General features: G+C 50.4%; 1 protein-coding gene across 11 annotated transcripts in view; it reads right to left on the bottom strand.

Annotated features, from left to right (window-relative positions):
• Nucleotides 1–17,204, bottom strand: part of Plekha6 (pleckstrin homology domain containing A6) — a 141,843-nt gene that overhangs the window by 71,834 nt on the left and 52,805 nt on the right. The window contains exon 1 of one of the 11 annotated variants that reach the window (XM_036202361.1): nucleotides 6,747–6,781. The exons of the other annotated variants lie outside the window; for them this stretch is intronic. The gene's annotated coding sequence lies outside the window, so the exon portion shown is untranslated. Of the gene's footprint in view, nucleotides 1–6,746; nucleotides 6,782–17,204 lie in introns of those variants that run through there. 11 annotated transcript variants of the gene reach the window in all.

The following is a 17,204-nucleotide window of genomic DNA, read 5'->3' on the forward strand; positions in this document are numbered from 1 at the left end:
AAGCCAGGAGAAGAGCTGAGCTGCTTGACATCATGTATGAGTTAGAGACTACACTAGCTGCAGAGCCTCAGATACCAAGGCAAAGCTTAGAGAGCTAAGGCAGGCCCTTGCTGACCTTTGTATTCAGAAGAAGCCATGCTGACTGGCTCACACATCTGCCCCCCTAGTTTGAGTATCTTTGAAAAAATTCTTATCTCCAAGAATATGGCTGTGTAGTGAGTAGCCATCCCAGCATTGGCCTGGAAGTTCCAACCCTCATTGAGGCTTCGGTAATGGTCACGCCCATAAGGCGGGGCCGAGGAAGGAAGCGGAAGACCCAGGAGTCTTTGGGGCTCCAAGAATAGGTCACATGGTTTTAAAATAGGTATCATTTAATGTGACATTCCTGAATCTTGAGTCTGGGGAGGTAGACCAAGCAGAGTTCTCCAGCGTCCAGGGTCCCAGAACCAAGAGAGTGACCTCCTCTCGATCCTGGGTCTTCCCTTCCTTCCTCCACCCCACCTTGTGGGCGTGACCATTACCGAAGCCTCCATGGGGGTTGGAACTTCCAGGCCAATGCTGGGATGGCTACCTATTACATGGCTGGACTCTGAATCTGTGTCCTAGACATAGTCAAAGTCAGGGGAAATCTTTATCAGCCAAGCTTGGTGCTGTATGCCTGTACCCTAGCCATTATAGTGAAAGGTAAGAGGATCACAAGTTCAAGGCCTCCCTGAGCTACATATCAAGTTCAAGGTCAGTCTGAGTAGCATCATAAGCGCCTATCTCAAAAACTAGTCTGGGCGTCTGGAGAGATAGTTAAGAGCACATACTACTCTTGCAGGAAAATTGAGTTCAGTTCCCAGCATCCATGTCATGTGGCTCATAACTATCTATAACACCCTCTTCTGGACTCTATAAGCACCTGCACTCATATACACACACATCCACACATAGAAAAACTCCCATACACAGACTTCAAAAAAAAAATTCATTTTAGTATCTGGGAGTACATGGATCACCATGGTGGAGCACTTTCCTAGCAGGAGGAAGACCCTGGGCTCAACCCCAGCAAGGGGCTGGGAATCCTTAACAAAAAGCGATTTTTAATTTGTTTTGTTATTTTGAGTCAGGCTCTCACTATGCATCTCTGCCTGGCTTGAACTCACTGGGTAAACCAGGCTGGCCTCCAACTCCCAGAGCACCACTTACCTCTGTCTTCCAAGTGCAGAGACCAAAGGCGTGTGCTACCACACTCTGCTCATATGAAAGAAAGACTTTTTGAAGAAAGCCACCAATAGAAGTGGCCAGAGATGAGTTAAGCGAAGTACTCGTTGCCATCACTGGCCCTCCTCATCACAGGCCCTGGCAGGCTCTACTGTGTACTCTCAAGTGGCTGAGATCTTTAATGTGCAATTATCTTGGATCCCTTCCCATTTTGTGCCCCCCACATCAGCTACCTGGAGTGGAGCCCAGAGTATCTGCCAGAAGCTCCAGGTTTAGGCTTTACCATATCACCATTCCAGAGAACTTGTGGAGCAGGGACTCTCTGGCCCTTGGGATCTGAGCCCTGGGTACCTCAGGCAGCTCAGCATACTTTTCTGTGCCCAGGAAGAACTTGTCTACCACGTACTCCCCCAACTTCATAACCTGCCTAATTTAGGAACTTCAACTACTTCTTAGGACTAGAAGAGCCTGACCTTGTGCTTCTAAAGAAGGGCCCAAGGATGCACCCCAAAAAAGAGCACCTGGTTCAATTTCCAGGGTGGTTCCAACTTAATCTCCCCCAACATTTCTGCCCCTGCAAGTTCACACACATGTTCGGAGCAACCACAAGCCTGAGGTTCTGGTAGCTGGGAATCTGCCTGGGGAATCTCACAGATTTGTTGGAATTCCAGGCTTAAATCCTTAGAAGGTGGGCATTTCAGATACTCTAATGCCTACAGGAGCCTTGAGTTTGGAAGTTTCAGTCCATAGTCAAGAGCTCAAAAAAAGCCGAGGGTTCAGCACTAGGAACTGAGCTTTGTAAATGTCCTTTCCCCGACCACTAAAGAGATGTTTCTACATGATTGACACTGGGCACCAAGACCCCAGGTGCAGAGCAGACTTATGCTGCTCCCAAAATACAATCCACAAATCCCCTCTGTGATTCCCAAGGATAGATGATGTCATCATTTCCAAAAGTCGGCTGTGTGAACCGGAGCTGCAAGGCCCAATCTGTAGCTTGGAAAGAAAAGTCTCCATTTGTGTCATTCAGGATGTGGAAGGGCTGACATTGGCCAGCGGCATTGTTCTGGAGAGGAGACCTCCTTCAGCTTGGGAACAGGGAAGCCAAAACTCATTTTGAGCTCATAAGGCTTGAGGGCCACAGGGAAAGCAGCTGGACTTGGATCAGAGGCTGAGCTGCCTGACAGGGCCCTTATCAGAGGGTCTGCTTAGAGAAAATCCTGGAGGCAAAACTTTTGGATTTCACGGGCCAGTAAAACTTGAAAAATTGAAATTTGAGGAACCAACATAAAGTTGCCAACTTTCTGTTTTTGCCAAATAAGGAAATTGTAAAGCCCAACTACCATCGATTCTCACCATCCACCCATGAAAAGACAGAAAGCTGTAACCTCGGCGGAATATTTTAACACATCTCCCATCACTAAGAGAAGTCCTTCACACAGAACACATCTTGCTGTCTTAAAAAGGAAAAAAGTACATTCTCCCCACTTTCCGTATTTCATCTTAACTGTCGAAGACCAAAACTTGAAATCTTGGGACTCAAAGGACAGATGACCTCTCCATGTGTGTTTTTAGCTTGGGCCTAAAAGTTAAGAAAAAGACCCTAAACTTTGGCGATTTAGACCTCCCTCTGTGCTGGATACAGGTGGGGGTCTACCACACGCATGCCAGCTTGGCCTTTAGGAAGATACCATGCCAACAACAGCACCAGAAAGGGTTACTTTATGAATCAATGTTCACCAAGCCCCACCTCCATCCGGGATCACCATGTTTCTGTGAACCCCTGAATTTTATCGTCCTCTTGACTGTTACAATAAGTTGAAGACAGAAAGACAATTTGGCCCAGGTGAGGAACCGAAGACAGTTCAGTAGGCTGTGGGCGTGGCAGCGAGCACCACCTCAGCGAAAGGCAGGCAGAGCCTCAGGGGGAGAGGCTTCTCCACCCTATTACAACAGCTTCTCCACGTGACTGGGGGGGGGGTGTGAGCAAGCAGAGGGGGTGTATACAGTATCAAGCTGTGTTGGGGGATTTTCCATCACACTGTGAACCCTGTAGCACAAATCTTAAAAGTTCTTATTAAAAACAAACCTGAGGCCAGATATTGGGGTGAACGCTGGAAGATCAGAGAAGCAGAACAAGCTACAGCCACATCACCTCGTCAGTTCCTCAGCTGATCCTATTTCCTCAGACTGGAAGCCTCTGTGTCCTCATCCAAATGGATCTCAGCTGAACTGTTGCTCAAAAGCCTAAAAGCTTAACCAGCTAAAAGCTTCTAGTTTCTGATCTTCATATCGTATATACCTTTCTGCTTTCTGCCATCACTCCCTGGGATTAAAGGTGTGAGTTACCATGCTTGGTTGTACCCTTGAACACACAGAGATCCAGGTAGATCTCTGCCTCTGGAATGCTAGGATTAAAGGCATGTGCTACCACTGTCTATCCTCTATGTTCTCTGACCCCAGATAAGTTTATTAGCATGCACAATATTTCAGGGAACACAACACCACCACAAAACCCCAAGTCTGCATTTGCATTAATTAAATAAAGTTAACCTTGGTTCAGGAGGCTGAGTTAGCAACTAGTTAACGAAAGTAATCATAGAACATCAGAGGGCATTGTAGTGGATAGGCATCCCAGCATTGGCCTGGAAGTTCCAACCCCCACTGAGGCTTCGGTAATGGTCACACCCACAAGGCGGGGCAGAGGAGGAAGCAGAAGACGAAGGATCGGGAAGAACTCACTCTCTTGGTTCCGGGACGCCGGACGCGAGAGGTGGACCGAGCAGAGTTCTCCAGAGAACGCCGCCGCCGGACTACCCTCTACCTTGCCAGACTCTGCGACCTACCCCTTCATTTGTAAGTTACCCCACAAAATAAACTTCCCTTTTAACTACGTGGAGTGGCCTTAATAATTCCACCAATAGGGCATCTGGAAGAGACAGAGACACACCAGATTTGGAGCGGCAAGGCAGAGCGGAAGGACACTCTTTTTGGGAGATACTAGCAAGGAGAGAAGGCTAGCTAGTTGCTAGCCTTTGAATGTCAAGGTTTATTTATAAATAGAATGATAGAGATTCAGGTAAAGCTACCTTTAGTGGCAGCTGCAGAGCCAGTGTATTTGGGAACAGAATTTCTGCTAGGCTGCAGCCGGGGCAGCCGGGCCACTGCCAGAGAAGCAGGGCAGTAACTGTGGAGTCGCAATAGCTGGTTAAAATAGCAGTAGATTAAGGTGCAGCCACTGTGCTGAAGATAAAAACCATAGAGCTGATAGTAACCAGGGGACGTGCACCAGCCCTAGCGCCATGGTTAGGAGCCGGATCTCGAGTCTACTCCTTCCCACTGACTTAGGGGGCGGCAGCATCTTCCAGCTTCTTCCTCATCCGCACTGGGGGATGGGTGCTCCCTGCATTAGATAGAGATCCTTTCCATCTCTACCCACCCTGTACCTAATGCTGTGCCAGGAGAGGGAGGACTGAGGATGCATGCCCACGCTGGCTAGGACAGCAGTGTGGGCACCCAGTGCTGACGCCCCGCACTGGCCAGGACAGCAGTGTGGGCACCCAGTGCTGATGCCCCGCACTGGCCAGGACAGCAGTGTGGGCACCCAGTGCTGACGCCCCACACTGGCTAAGGCAGCAGTGTGGGCACCCAGTGCTGACGCCCCACACTGGCTAAGGCAGCAGTGTGGACACCCAGTGCTGACGCCCACACTGGCCAGGACAGCAGTATGGGCACCCAGTGCTGACGCCCCACACTGGCCAGGACAGCAGTATGGGCACCCAGTGCTGACGCCCCACACTGGCTAAGGCAGCAGTGTGGACACCCAGTGCTGACGCCCACACTGGCTAGGACAGCAGTGTGGGCACCCAGTGCTGACGCCCCGCACTGGCCAGGACAGCAGTGTGGACACCCAGTGCTGATGCCCCACACTGGCCAGGACAGCAGTGTGGGCACCCAGTGCTGACGCCCCGCACTGGCCAGGACAGCAGTGTGGGCACCCAGTGCTGACGCCCACACTGGCTAGGACAGCAGTGTGGGCACCCAGTGCTGATGCCCCACACTGGCCAGGACAGCAGTATGGGCACCCAGTGCTGATGCCCCACACTGGCCAGGACAGCAGTATGGGCACCCAGTGCTGACGCCCCGCACTGGCCAGGACAGCAGTGTGGGCACCCAGTGCTGATGCCCCACACTGGCCAGGACAGCAGTGTGGGCACCCAGTGCTGTGAGTCCGAACTTGAAGACTGATACAATCAACGATTGTTACTGCTACCTGTGGGCCACGACCATACACAGCAGCTTCTACATAGCAGTCAACACTGGAAACTCTATTTAGAAGAAGCTAGTAGCACAAATAAAGAACATTTCCTTTAAATTTCCATAGCTTCAAAAATAACCACAGCATATAAACTGCTGGTTATATTGAAGAGCAGCGTGTTTGCCCCAGCCTACCCCTTCCCAGTTCAATGGCACTGAGTTCATGTGTTCAAAATGCATTTGCCAGACCCACACTGCCTATCACATCTATTTCCTCAAAGGCAGCAGGCAACCGTGGTTTTCAGTTCCAGATTACATCTTCACAGGGAGCAGAGATCTCCTGGGTGGTTGCAACTTTAGAACATCAGAGTTGGGGGTTCCTCTGCACCCTCTCCTAGTCCTTCCCAACCATTCCAGGTCTGTCTCTAGCTTCCATAAAGCCTATCTCATCACCCCCAAATCTGCTTTTCAAAACCCTCCTCTGTGCTCTTGCTGAGCCCCATTCATTCTGGCCCACCCACCATCCCAGCCGGAGCCCTGCTAAATCCTTCCTCGCAGCCTGTGCTGCCCACAAGGTCAGTCACTGCTCAAATGGGCCTTGGCAGTGAATCAGAGCTGCCTGCCCATCAGCGACTATACTGGGTGGTTTGCCACGCTCTGCCCCCTTGCAGCCGATAATTCACAAACCCAGAGAACATTCAACCGGCCTCACCCTCTGCCACCGATCACCTTCCCATCCAAATATCTGTATCCAGGCACAGTGCCAGCCCCACCCACCTAAGGCATTGGCCTCCCTCCTGCCCTGCATGGAGAAGAGAGTGCTGCCCCACTTGTCTGTCATAGCTCTGACTCCGTCGGCTGCTTCAGACTAACTGGACATGGAGATCGTGCCAGAAGCCACACGGGTTAGTTGGCTGCACCAGAGGGGAACCAAGTGCCTGCCACACCGAAGCTCACCCAGGGACGTGAGTTCGCGGGACACTCCAGTACCGACCCACCTCTGTAAAGTCCCTCTGTGATCCCTACCCCAAGCACAGAAATATTCACATTTCATTCCAGAAATTAGACATCTCCATGGAAGACCCCAAGGGTGAGGGATCTAGGGGTGTATTTGTTAGGAGGGAAAGAGGGGGCACCTGAAAGGGAAAGGGGTGGAAGGGGACTGTGTCCTTGCTGTGAATGGACACCCCTGACCGTGACACAATCCTGTCTCTGGTGTTCCCTGAAAGGTTTGGGTAGCCCCAGTCCTTCCTAGCTAAGACCCCCAAGACTCCTAATTTTACCTTCCATGCTGAGACTCAGAACCCAGCTGAGAGACGCGGAGCCCGTGGTGGCGGCTGTCACAGCTGCCTTGGCGTCAGCTCCCACCAGAAAGAGAAAGCAGCGCCCTGGAGTGAAGAATCTCCCCAGCCTCCGTGCAAGACTCTCCCATCAGCCCGCTCTAACTGAAGAAACACCGGCTGAAAACCTGAGAGAAAGTCTCTGGAAAAAGTGGTGTGTGGAAGTTGAAGCTGCACGTTGGCCTGGCCCTACATAAACGCCTCTGCTCCTCAGCCTGCCGCCTACTGCCGCCTTCCGGTGCTTCAGGCTTGCTCCAGAGAACCACACAGCCCCTAGCTGCAGCAAGCTGAGCAAGCCCAGAGAGAGAGAGAGAGAGAGAGAGAGAGAGAGAGAGAGAGAGAGAGAGAGAGAGCCCTCCCAGGCACCCTCAGCCGCTCTCCCAGCTCCAATCCCCACTGGCAGCTCAGGTCCAGGTACCAAAGTGGCCACAGCTGTAACGGTGTTCACCAAACTTCCAGCTTCAGAGCAGAGTTCTGGAGACTTTTTATTTTGTATCAAGGAAGAATGTCCTTTTATGGATCTGGTTCTAGATGTGGATCTGACAACACCCTCCTAGGGCCATCCCTTTCCTTGGGTTTGCACACAAAACACAACCAGGCAAACAAAACACAAAAAAAACAAAACACAGCAAAGACTGTAGCAGTCAGGGTGACGGATGTGGAAGCCAAAAATGAAGTGCCCGGCAAAGCTGGGGACGACGTGCCAGCCCAACTCGGCATTCCTGGCTGGCAGAACGGAAAGAGAAGCCTTTAAATCCAGATACGCTCCTCGCTGATCTGGGGGAATGGCTGACTTCTCTGATTCGAATCTCTTCATCTATAAAACGATGTTAATGATGCCACCTCACAGCAGCAGTTCGGTAAGAGCGTGTTTCAGGCAGGAGGTGCGCACTAGACACTCAGTAGCTATCCAGGGTCCCTCCCATCACAGCTCCGCACTTGGCATTATTGGTTTTCTTCTGACTCAAGAAGAACCAGTTGCCTCTGTATTTACTGCTTCTTCAGGGCTGGTTTCATGTTTCTCCATTGGCTTTCTGACGGTCGGCCTGGTGACCTCCAGAGTTCCCCTGGCACAGTGGTCACCAGGCAATGCTTCATGTCTGCCGGGGGAAATCTTTGATCTGCAGGCCAAGGTCACAGGCTCACATTGCAGATCCCCCCTGCAGCTGTCTCTCATATCTCCATCTTCAAGCTCCAAGCTTGATCTCCACAAGTCCAACTTCCTATTGAGCACTGGGGCAGCCAGGCTTCACCTTAAACTCAGCATTGACTTTTAAAGTCAAATGAAGTTTGGCCACCCTCTATTATAGGGTTGATACGACATGATCTCCAAGAAACGGTGAGCAAAGGTGGAAGAATTTAGTATTCTACTATCTGAAATAAACAAGGTAGGGGAGGAGTGTGCCTGGAGATTCCAGGGACTTGTGTACACTAAATAAATAACCTACCAATGAATGAGCTTCATCCCTAGTATTAGATTAAAAATGTTTTATGACTACAAATATGATTGCACTTGCCTAGAGCGGAAGTCAACAAACATGTTAGGTAAGGGGTAGAGTGCAGACGTCTCGCTCTGGGGCATGATCTCTGTTACCCCTAATCAGCTCTCCCAATGCGCAAGAGCAGCCAGAGGGACAGAAATGGGTCAGCGTGGATGTGTCAACCAGACTCTCCTTGTGCTCACTAAGGTTTGAATTTCATATAGTTTTTATGTATACAAAACAATGCTCAAGGGCTGGAGACATGGCTCAGTGGTGAAGACCACTGGCTGCTCTTGTAGAGGACCTGGGTTCACTTCCCAGCACCCACAGAGCTGCTGACAAAATAATATTCTTATTTTGGTGTTTTTCCCAGGTATTTAAAATATAAACACCACTATTAGCCTGCAGATGATACAAGATCAGGTAGTAGGCTGAATTTGGCCCACAATCATACTTGGCTCACCTGCTCCCCAACTTTGCGCATCTTAGGAAGGGCCCAGTAGGCACAGGAGATGGTGACCATCTCTAAGAAGGGGGCTGGGGCAGATCTGAGCTAGGCAGGAGGGAGGTGTATATGGGCTAATCATCTTCTTCTTTCTTCTACTTCTTCTTCTTCCTCTCCTCCTCCTCCTCCTCCTCCCCTCCTCCTCTCCTCCTCCTTCTTTTTGAGACAAGGTCTATGTAGTATTGGGTGGTCTGGAACTTGATATGTAGACCAAGCTCATCTCGAACTCACAGAAACCCACCTGCCTCCACCTCCCAAAGTACGAGGATTAAAGGCGTGTGCCATGAAATACTTTTCTGAGCCACCAGAGCACTGTAACCAGTCATCAGTGGGGGCTCCTCTGTTTTCTCTCCCTTCCCTCCGCATCAACATCTTTGTAGCCAAGCATCCTCCCAATTGCCAGCTCAACTTTGACTCAGTCCCAGTCTAGCCTTTCAGCCCAACTGTAATCAAGCACACAACCCACTGGCCCCGAACTCTCAACTCTAGTTATACCATTCTGTACTCATCAGCCATTCCCATACAGCCTACGTGGACTTGGTTTGTTGTTGTTTTGTTTTGTTTTCCCCATTGGCCTGGAACTCACCTATTAAGCTAGGCTGGTTGGCCAGACAGGGAGCCCCATAGGGATCTCCCTATCTGTACTTCCCATAGCTAGGATTACAAGTGTGTATGACCATGAGCAGCTTCCCTCAGCAAACTTTTCTCCTGTGTGAAAATCATTGACAAAAGAGAGACTAAAATGCTGGGGATGTAGCTCAGTATATAGAGTGCTTGCTTAGCATGCACAAAGCCCTGGGTTGAGTTCCTGGTACTGCATAAACTGGGTGTAATGGCACACACTGGTAAGGCCAGCACACACATGACACTAGCAAGCAGATCAGAAAGGAGAGAGGTCATCTCAGCTATGTAGTGAGTTTGAAGCCAGCCTAGGCCGCCTGAGGTTCGGGGGGGGGGGGGACCTGAAGCATCCTAAGGAATGGAACTCTTTTGCAACTCCTCACCCCCCTCGGGGCTCCTATACTTGCACATAGTAGGAACACAAAGTTGCTGTCTCCATCTTCCATCCTGCTGGAGACAGGGATACAGGGCAAAGACCCACTTAGAAGAGGCCCGTGAGATGGCTCAGTGGGAAAGGATGGCCCCCAAAGCTCAATGATCTGAGTTTGATCCCTGGAATCTACATGGTGGACAAAGAGGACGAGCCCCCAAACATTATCCTCTGACCCACACACATGCACCATGGGGCATGTGCATGCACGCATACACATACACAAAATAAGTACATATGTATAATGAAAAGATCCATGTAGGAGAAAAACTGGTTCTGAGACACATGGCCAGACAGGACCACCCAAAAGCCAGCACCTTTGGAAAAGATTATCACACAACAAACAACAGCAAACAAACAAACAAACAAACAAATGTTTATGGGGAAGAAAGATTCAGAATTGAGAATAAAGGTATCAGAGCGGAAATTGGTCCAATAATTTAGGGCTATGCTTTGATGGGGAAGCCGTTTTCCCTAATTCTACTCTCTGGTGCTTTACAAGTGAGAACTCCCACTCCTTAGAAATGGGGGGATTTGAGTGGCCCCAGAATCACAAGGCAGGAAAAGCAGAGGGAGAAGAGTTCGCCTGCCCCAGGTGTGGGGTACAGGACAGCAAGCTCCCAGCTTTGGGAGGGCATGGCCACAAAGCTTTTTTTGCTTCTACACATTGCTCTAGTTCAGGAACTAAGCAGCGAGATTTCCTGAATACGTAACCAAAGGCTTAACAAAAACAGCCAAATATAATAAGAGTCTTCAAGTATTCTTTCTAAAACATTCAAAGGATTCTCAAAGACAGAATCATCGTGTCTTGGGAACTGAGAACATCTTTGCTCAGAAGTGTGTGTTGAGGCCCATTTTGATGGCTGGTGGGGAAAAGCATTTGCAGCCAAGACTGCTGAGCAGAGTTCTCTCCCCAGACCCCATGGTGCAAGGAAAGAACTGACTCCTAGATGTTATTCTCTGACCTACACACACACACACACACACACACACACACACACACACACACTACATTTAAAAAATATAGATAAAATGTTTCAAATGTTTGTCATAGGGTTGGGGAAATGGCTCATTGGGTAAAGTGCTTGCTGCATGAGCGTGGGGATCTGAGGTTTGGATGACCTGCACCCACATTAAAAAACAAAACAAAACAAAACAAAACCCAACAACTGGGCATTGGAACCTCAGTGCTGGTGTGGTGGGAACAGTGAGGCCAGCCAGCATAACCCAAATAACAAGTCCCAACTTCACTGAAAAGCTGTCTCCATGATGATGATAATAATATAGAGAAGTGATTGAAGAATACACAGGACAATGACCTCTGCCCCCACATGCACTCACACAAGTGATCACACCTGCATACACACCTGCACATAGACATTCAGCACGTGCGCGCGCGCGCGCGCACACACACACACACACACACACACACACACACACACACACACACACACACGTTTAACTGAATATTATTCCTTTTCCTGCTTCCCAACAGGAAGGCACTCAGGCTATGATGCAAACAGAATTGCTCATTTCCTTGTCTCCTTACCTCCTCTCACTTGCCCCCACCCTAAGACAAGGTTCACAACATGGAAGAGAAGAATAGCACCCAGGCCCTGGCCAGGTTCTGTCCTCCAGAGGCATCCATTCCTTCCTGGCTTGGGGAAAACAGACCAAAAAACCATCTAGACCCAAGACACAAGCCTCTCAGACACTGGAGGAGGAACAGCGTGGCCTGTCCCTGGCTGGGACTCAGCCTTCAATCTCTGCGGGAGCCTGGCTGCAGGGCTCACAGCAGGTATAATCGCTGCTCGAGCAGCGTACAGTTAGTTACTGTACGTTTACCTGGGTTCTGGCAAGTTCTCTGCCCAGTCTAGCTTTTTGGCAAACATTTGGCTGGCTCACCCAGGAGGATGGGGAGCAGAATTAGGGATCTTTTGTGCCAGTTCCCAACAGTCCTAACCCTAGGCATATGGGCTGAAGAGTTCTTGGGTCGGGAAGAAAGGCAAAGTGAAGTGCAGCTGGCCCCCAGCCATGAGCAGCAAATCACCAGCGCACACGGCCTCATGCTGTCTGCAGGGGTCTTTACAAGCAAAGCCCTTAACTCTTTTCCAAACTCAGTTTCAAGTCCTGGATGCCTGGATGCTCCCGACTGGGCAACCGGGGCTCTAGGCCTCAATGCTGTAGGGTTCCTGTGAGTTCCCCTCCACACTGCCACATCAGGTGCTGGGAGACATTGGTTGTCGGCCACCATGGTGCGCCCCCTGTCAGACCCAGCACTTTCCAGCTCCCGTGGCTCAGGGACTCTGGACACTGGGATGTTTCTCAAGAGAGGAGACGTTAGCCTGGGGTTTGGAGTGCACCCAGGAAGTTACGCTGGAGACAGAGATAGAATAAGCTTCCTGCTTCTCCCTTTCCTCAGTAACGAGAGGGCTGCAGGACCACAGAAATCACCAACGCTCTGCCTGCATGACACTCACTCTCAGGTGGCTGTCCTAGAGAACTCACCTGTACTACCCACAGTTGTCTGTGATCTCCTGGGAGCCTCAGTCATTACGGGAGAACCATGTGGGTGTCTAATTAAGGAATCAACAACAAATGCAGAAACCCATTCAAACTGCCTGCTCACAGCCACCCCGGAGCCTCTCACAGTCAGCTCTCTCCCCCAGCTTCCTGGAAAGGCCCCTGTTGTTTGCCTGCCTGCAGAGAAGTCTCCTGAGCTGCTCCTTCTTATCTCCTGGCACTGGCCTCACACTCCCACAGGGAGCAAGCAGTTCCTGCAGATCACATATTAATCAGGCTCCTAGAAATGTGGCTCTGGTAGCCCTCCTGGATGGGTAAGTGAAGGGGTCCAGAGGGACAGCCTTCTGAGAAGATGTTCCCTTGCCTGGCCTCTCTAGATGTCCCAGAGCCCTGTCTGGCCACTCGGGCATGTTGGGATGAGGACGCAGGAAGTGGGGTATCCTCAAAGACACAAGATGGCAGCCATCTCTCATACTGAGGCCTATTGGAGGAGCAGCACTTGGCTCATCTTGTCCACCCCCACCTCTTGGTTTTTTAAGACAGGGTTTCCCTAGCTGTCCTGGAACTCGCCCTGTAGATCAGGCTGGCCTCGAACTCACAGAGATCTGCCTGCCTCTGCCTCCCAAGTGCTGGGATTAAAGGTGTGTGCCACCATTGCTTGGCCCTATCTCTCTCTTTAGATGGAATGTTCCACTTGCTCTGGGAGCCTGGGACGAGGGGGGTCCCAGTAAAGAGAAACTTTCTTTTTTTTAGAGACTGAGTCTCCCAAATTCCATCCAACACTTGTCCACATCATAAGGAAGGGAAATAGGCTATGAGCAACAACACAGGAGGACATTGGAAAGACTAGACTCTACCAGGCTACCACTCCTCCTAGCCTAAGCCAGCCAACTGGAAGCAACAGATACCCGCCACTGCCCTGAAGCAACATGGATCCCACGCATGGCGCGAGACACATCCAACCCCATTAACCTCATGCCCTGTGATCTGCCTGAGCCACATCTCATCTTCTTCTTTGTGTCTTATCTCTTCTGGCAGAGGCTTTTACCCACCTAAGTCCTGCCTTACAGTGGGGCCAAGGAGGCAGAGATGCCTGTGCTGATGCTCAGGGTGGGGATGGGGGCACCAAAGGGACAGTACATAGGCCAGAGCTGGGGACAAGGGACAAGCAATACCTTAGGGGACAAATCCAGGGCTTCTAACTCTTCAGGGCTCCAGTTATCCCTAGCCCACACCCTCCTTGCTCTCATGCCCTCCCCCACAAGCTTTGCGAGCTCAGCTCAGAACCCTGGCATACACTCTAGTCCCATCATATGTGTTCCCTTCTTGCAGAACAGAGAGTAGCCAGGCAGTGGTGTCTCACACTTTTAACCCAAGGCCAGCTTTGGTCTACAGAGTGACTTCCAGGACAGGCAAGGGCTACACAGAGAAACCCTGTCTTGAAAAACCAGAAGGAGGAGGAGGAGAAGGGGAGGGAGGGAGAAAGGGAGGGAGGGAGAGAGGGAAGGAGGAGAGAGTGACCTCTATTTCTAATCACTGGGCCCTGTCCAACCACTTCTGACTATAGGGCAAACTGGATTTTACAGGCAGCAGGTAGATAACAAAGTATTTGAAATGGGTCATAGGAGAGAGCTGATTACCCTGCCACTGTGCTTTACAACTATAGAAATTTCCTCCAGGAGGTTAGGGGTTAATTCCTAATATCACATGTTGCTGTCTGGCTCAGAAATTCTAAACATGCTCCTTTCCCCCCACCTGCCATGTCAATACTAATCTCCTTGGTTTGAAGTCTCAGGCCTGGGGTTGGGGATTTAGCTCAGTGGTAGAGCGCTTGCCTAGCAAGCACAAGGCCCTGGGTTCGATCCTCAACTCCACATACAAAAAAAAAAAAAAAAAAAAAAGAAAGAAATCTCAGGCCCGCTTGGTCCATTCATCATTTGTTTATTTGGTAGGTTGGTTAGTTGGTTTTTATTTTTATTATTTATTTGTTTGTTTGTTTGTTTGTTTTGAGGCGGGGTCTCACTATATAGCACTGGCTATCTTGGAACTCCCTATGTAGACCTCGGAACTCAGAGATCTACCTTCCTCTGCCTCCCCAGTGAAGGGCATAGGACATATGCCACCAAGTCTGGCCCCGATTGGCTGTTTTTAAGGCAATGTCACTTTGAGGGTAAGGCTGGTCTTAGGTTAGTTAGCAAGACTAAACTCCCCAGAGCTGGGATAAGAGGTGTACCCCACCAATATCCTCCTTCGTCTGCCACCTGAGTGCAGGGATAATGGGCATGCGTCACCGCCCACCCCAGCTCCACTCTTCTTCCAAATGCTCGGTGTGTGAGGGTTTTAAGCAGCTGGATTGAAATCTTAATGTTTCCTCGAAGGGTCTTGATGTTTCTACACCCACCGTCTGCGAAGATTCCTTTCCCTGCTCTCTTGGGTGGCCCATTCCTCAGCCACTAGAGGAAGCTCTTTTTTGAGGTGGCAGATTCCAGCCACATTGATTATCTTGTAACCAGAAAAACTTTTCCAGAAAATAGATTGGCTTCATGTCTCCTAGGGGACAATGACAGTGGACAATGATTCTGGCTGAGCTCAGATGCCACTTCCTCCAGACATTCTCTCTAGCCAACCAGACACCAGAAGTCCCCACCATGCTGAAATGATAGCCACACCTCAGCCATTCATTCCATGGACTCGTCCTGAGCCGCCACAGTGAGGGACCTCCATCCTAGACGGATGCAGACAAAACAGATGAAGGAAGCCATCCTCTCATCAAAAGCAGCCATGATAGCCAGAGGAGTGGGTCCCGTGCTCAGGGGAGAGAAAGCACAATCGGGGGACAGTCACGCTCGGGAGGATGGTGAAAAGTCCCAAGAACATTGCAGGAGGGAGGTGATACCGACGGCCAGAGACGTGAACACTGTGCACACTGCTGAAAACGCTCCCCAGTCAGAACTGCCTTCATTCCGCACACAGCAGAGCTGCCAGGGAATCTGGGTGGCCCCTGTGGGACCCACAGTGTATACGACACACACAAAGCAGCTTCTGCTCAGTGGCGTCATCCCATGCATCAGTAGACCTACGCTGTCTGGGCACTCCCTCCCCACAGGAAGAATCTGCTCCCTCAGGAGCGGCTAGAGCTCTGAGCTATTTCCCCTATTTCGAAAACCATGGACAGAGGAGAATGATGAGGAGAGGCCCAGGTTGGCCTTCTTGATACAGGATGAAAAGGTTGGGTATTGGAGCGTTCCTGAACCCACAAGAAACCCACACTGGACTAGGGGGATAGCTGTGGAAACATTGGCTGTGGGACACTCAGAATACGGACACAGGAGATGCTCAACCTGTTCCTAGTGCCAGCACAGGATGTCTGGAGTGGTCTCTACGTAACCCAGAGCTGGCTGAGCCCCGGGGCTGAGCTCTCCCCTCCTCCCTATTCTAGGGATGGCAACTTAGCTAACTTGTTCCAAAAAGATGGGGAAGTCATCTGGAAAGCCACAGTGTCCTCTGCTTTCCATCTTCTCTAGCGTGCCAACACCGATTTGACCTTCGTGTAGACGGCTAGAATTTAAACCCATTCCCAGACACCGGGGAAGCTTAGACAGACATCAACCTTACTAACTTTAACTCATTCCCCATCAAGTTGTGATGGAATACACCTGTGATCCCACCACTTAGGCTGATGCGGGAGAATGGAGAATTCTAAACTAGCCCAAGCTACACAGTAAGACCCTGCCTCAGAAGACCAAGGTCTGAGGACACGGCTTGGTGGGGGAATGCTTTTGCCCAGCATGTACAAATGGCTAGGTTAAGTCTTCATCACCACACAACAGACAGACACTTATCCTAGGAAAAGTCAGCATAGGCTAAAACGTCACTACAAGGCAGAGGGACAGAGCGAAGGCAAGTTGTTTTTCCCTTTGGCCTGACACACAGCTGTCCTCCAGGGTGGGAAGTAATTACTCTATTGATCTGGGGCTAAAGTACAGAGGTACCAAATGGTGAGAGAGAGAGAAAGAGAGAGAGAGAGAGAGAGAGAGAGAGAGAGAGAGAGAGAGAGAGAGAATATGATCCTGTGACCCCATCTCTCTCCTAAACAGACCCATCCATCATCAAAAGCAGAAACCAGCTGCCAACAAAAGCCAAACATCAACCACAGACCTGAGTCAGAGACTCTTTCCAGCCTTGTCCAAAGCCATGGACATCTCTACACCTCTCTCCCTTAAATCTCTCTTTGTTTAAAAAAAAAAAAAAATCTAAGCACAAAGCCTGTAGCGCCAAGGACAAGACACCACTGGGTTCACAGAGTCGCTCTAGAAGCTTCCCAAGCAGTGGCCAACCGAGACCTCAGCTCTCCTCAGGACAAGGAGGAAGGCGGTGTCCACAGCCATAGCCAGGCCTCTCCTGCGAGTCTGTGCAGAAACGGCCCAGCTGGGAGTGAAAGCCTGACCTGGCTGACACCTGGGCCTCCTCTGCCAGGGGTGTCTGCCTTTTCAGACACCTCCCATTCCCCCAGCTAGCTCACTCGGTAGAGCATGAGGCTCTTAATCTCAGGGTCATAGGTTCGTACCCCACGTTGGGTGTTAGATGTAGTGTGAATCTAATTCATCTTAATCAATAAAAATCCAGAGTCAGATATTAGGATGAAAGATCACAGAAGCAAAGCAGCCAGCCACCAGAGAGTTCTTACCTTTATGAAATCTCAGACTGAATGGGCTTCAGATTCTGTCTCCACCCGCCGTATATTCCTGTCTCTACCTCCCTAGTGCTGGGATTAAAGGCATGCACCACCACCAGGGTCTGTTTCTCTTTTAGACTGCCCAGCAGATGGAAAACTCAGTCAC

This window comes from Onychomys torridus, chromosome 11 (assembly GCF_903995425.1).
Source record: "Onychomys torridus chromosome 11, mOncTor1.1, whole genome shotgun sequence".
NCBI classification, from domain to species: domain Eukaryota; kingdom Metazoa; phylum Chordata; class Mammalia; order Rodentia; family Cricetidae; genus Onychomys; species Onychomys torridus.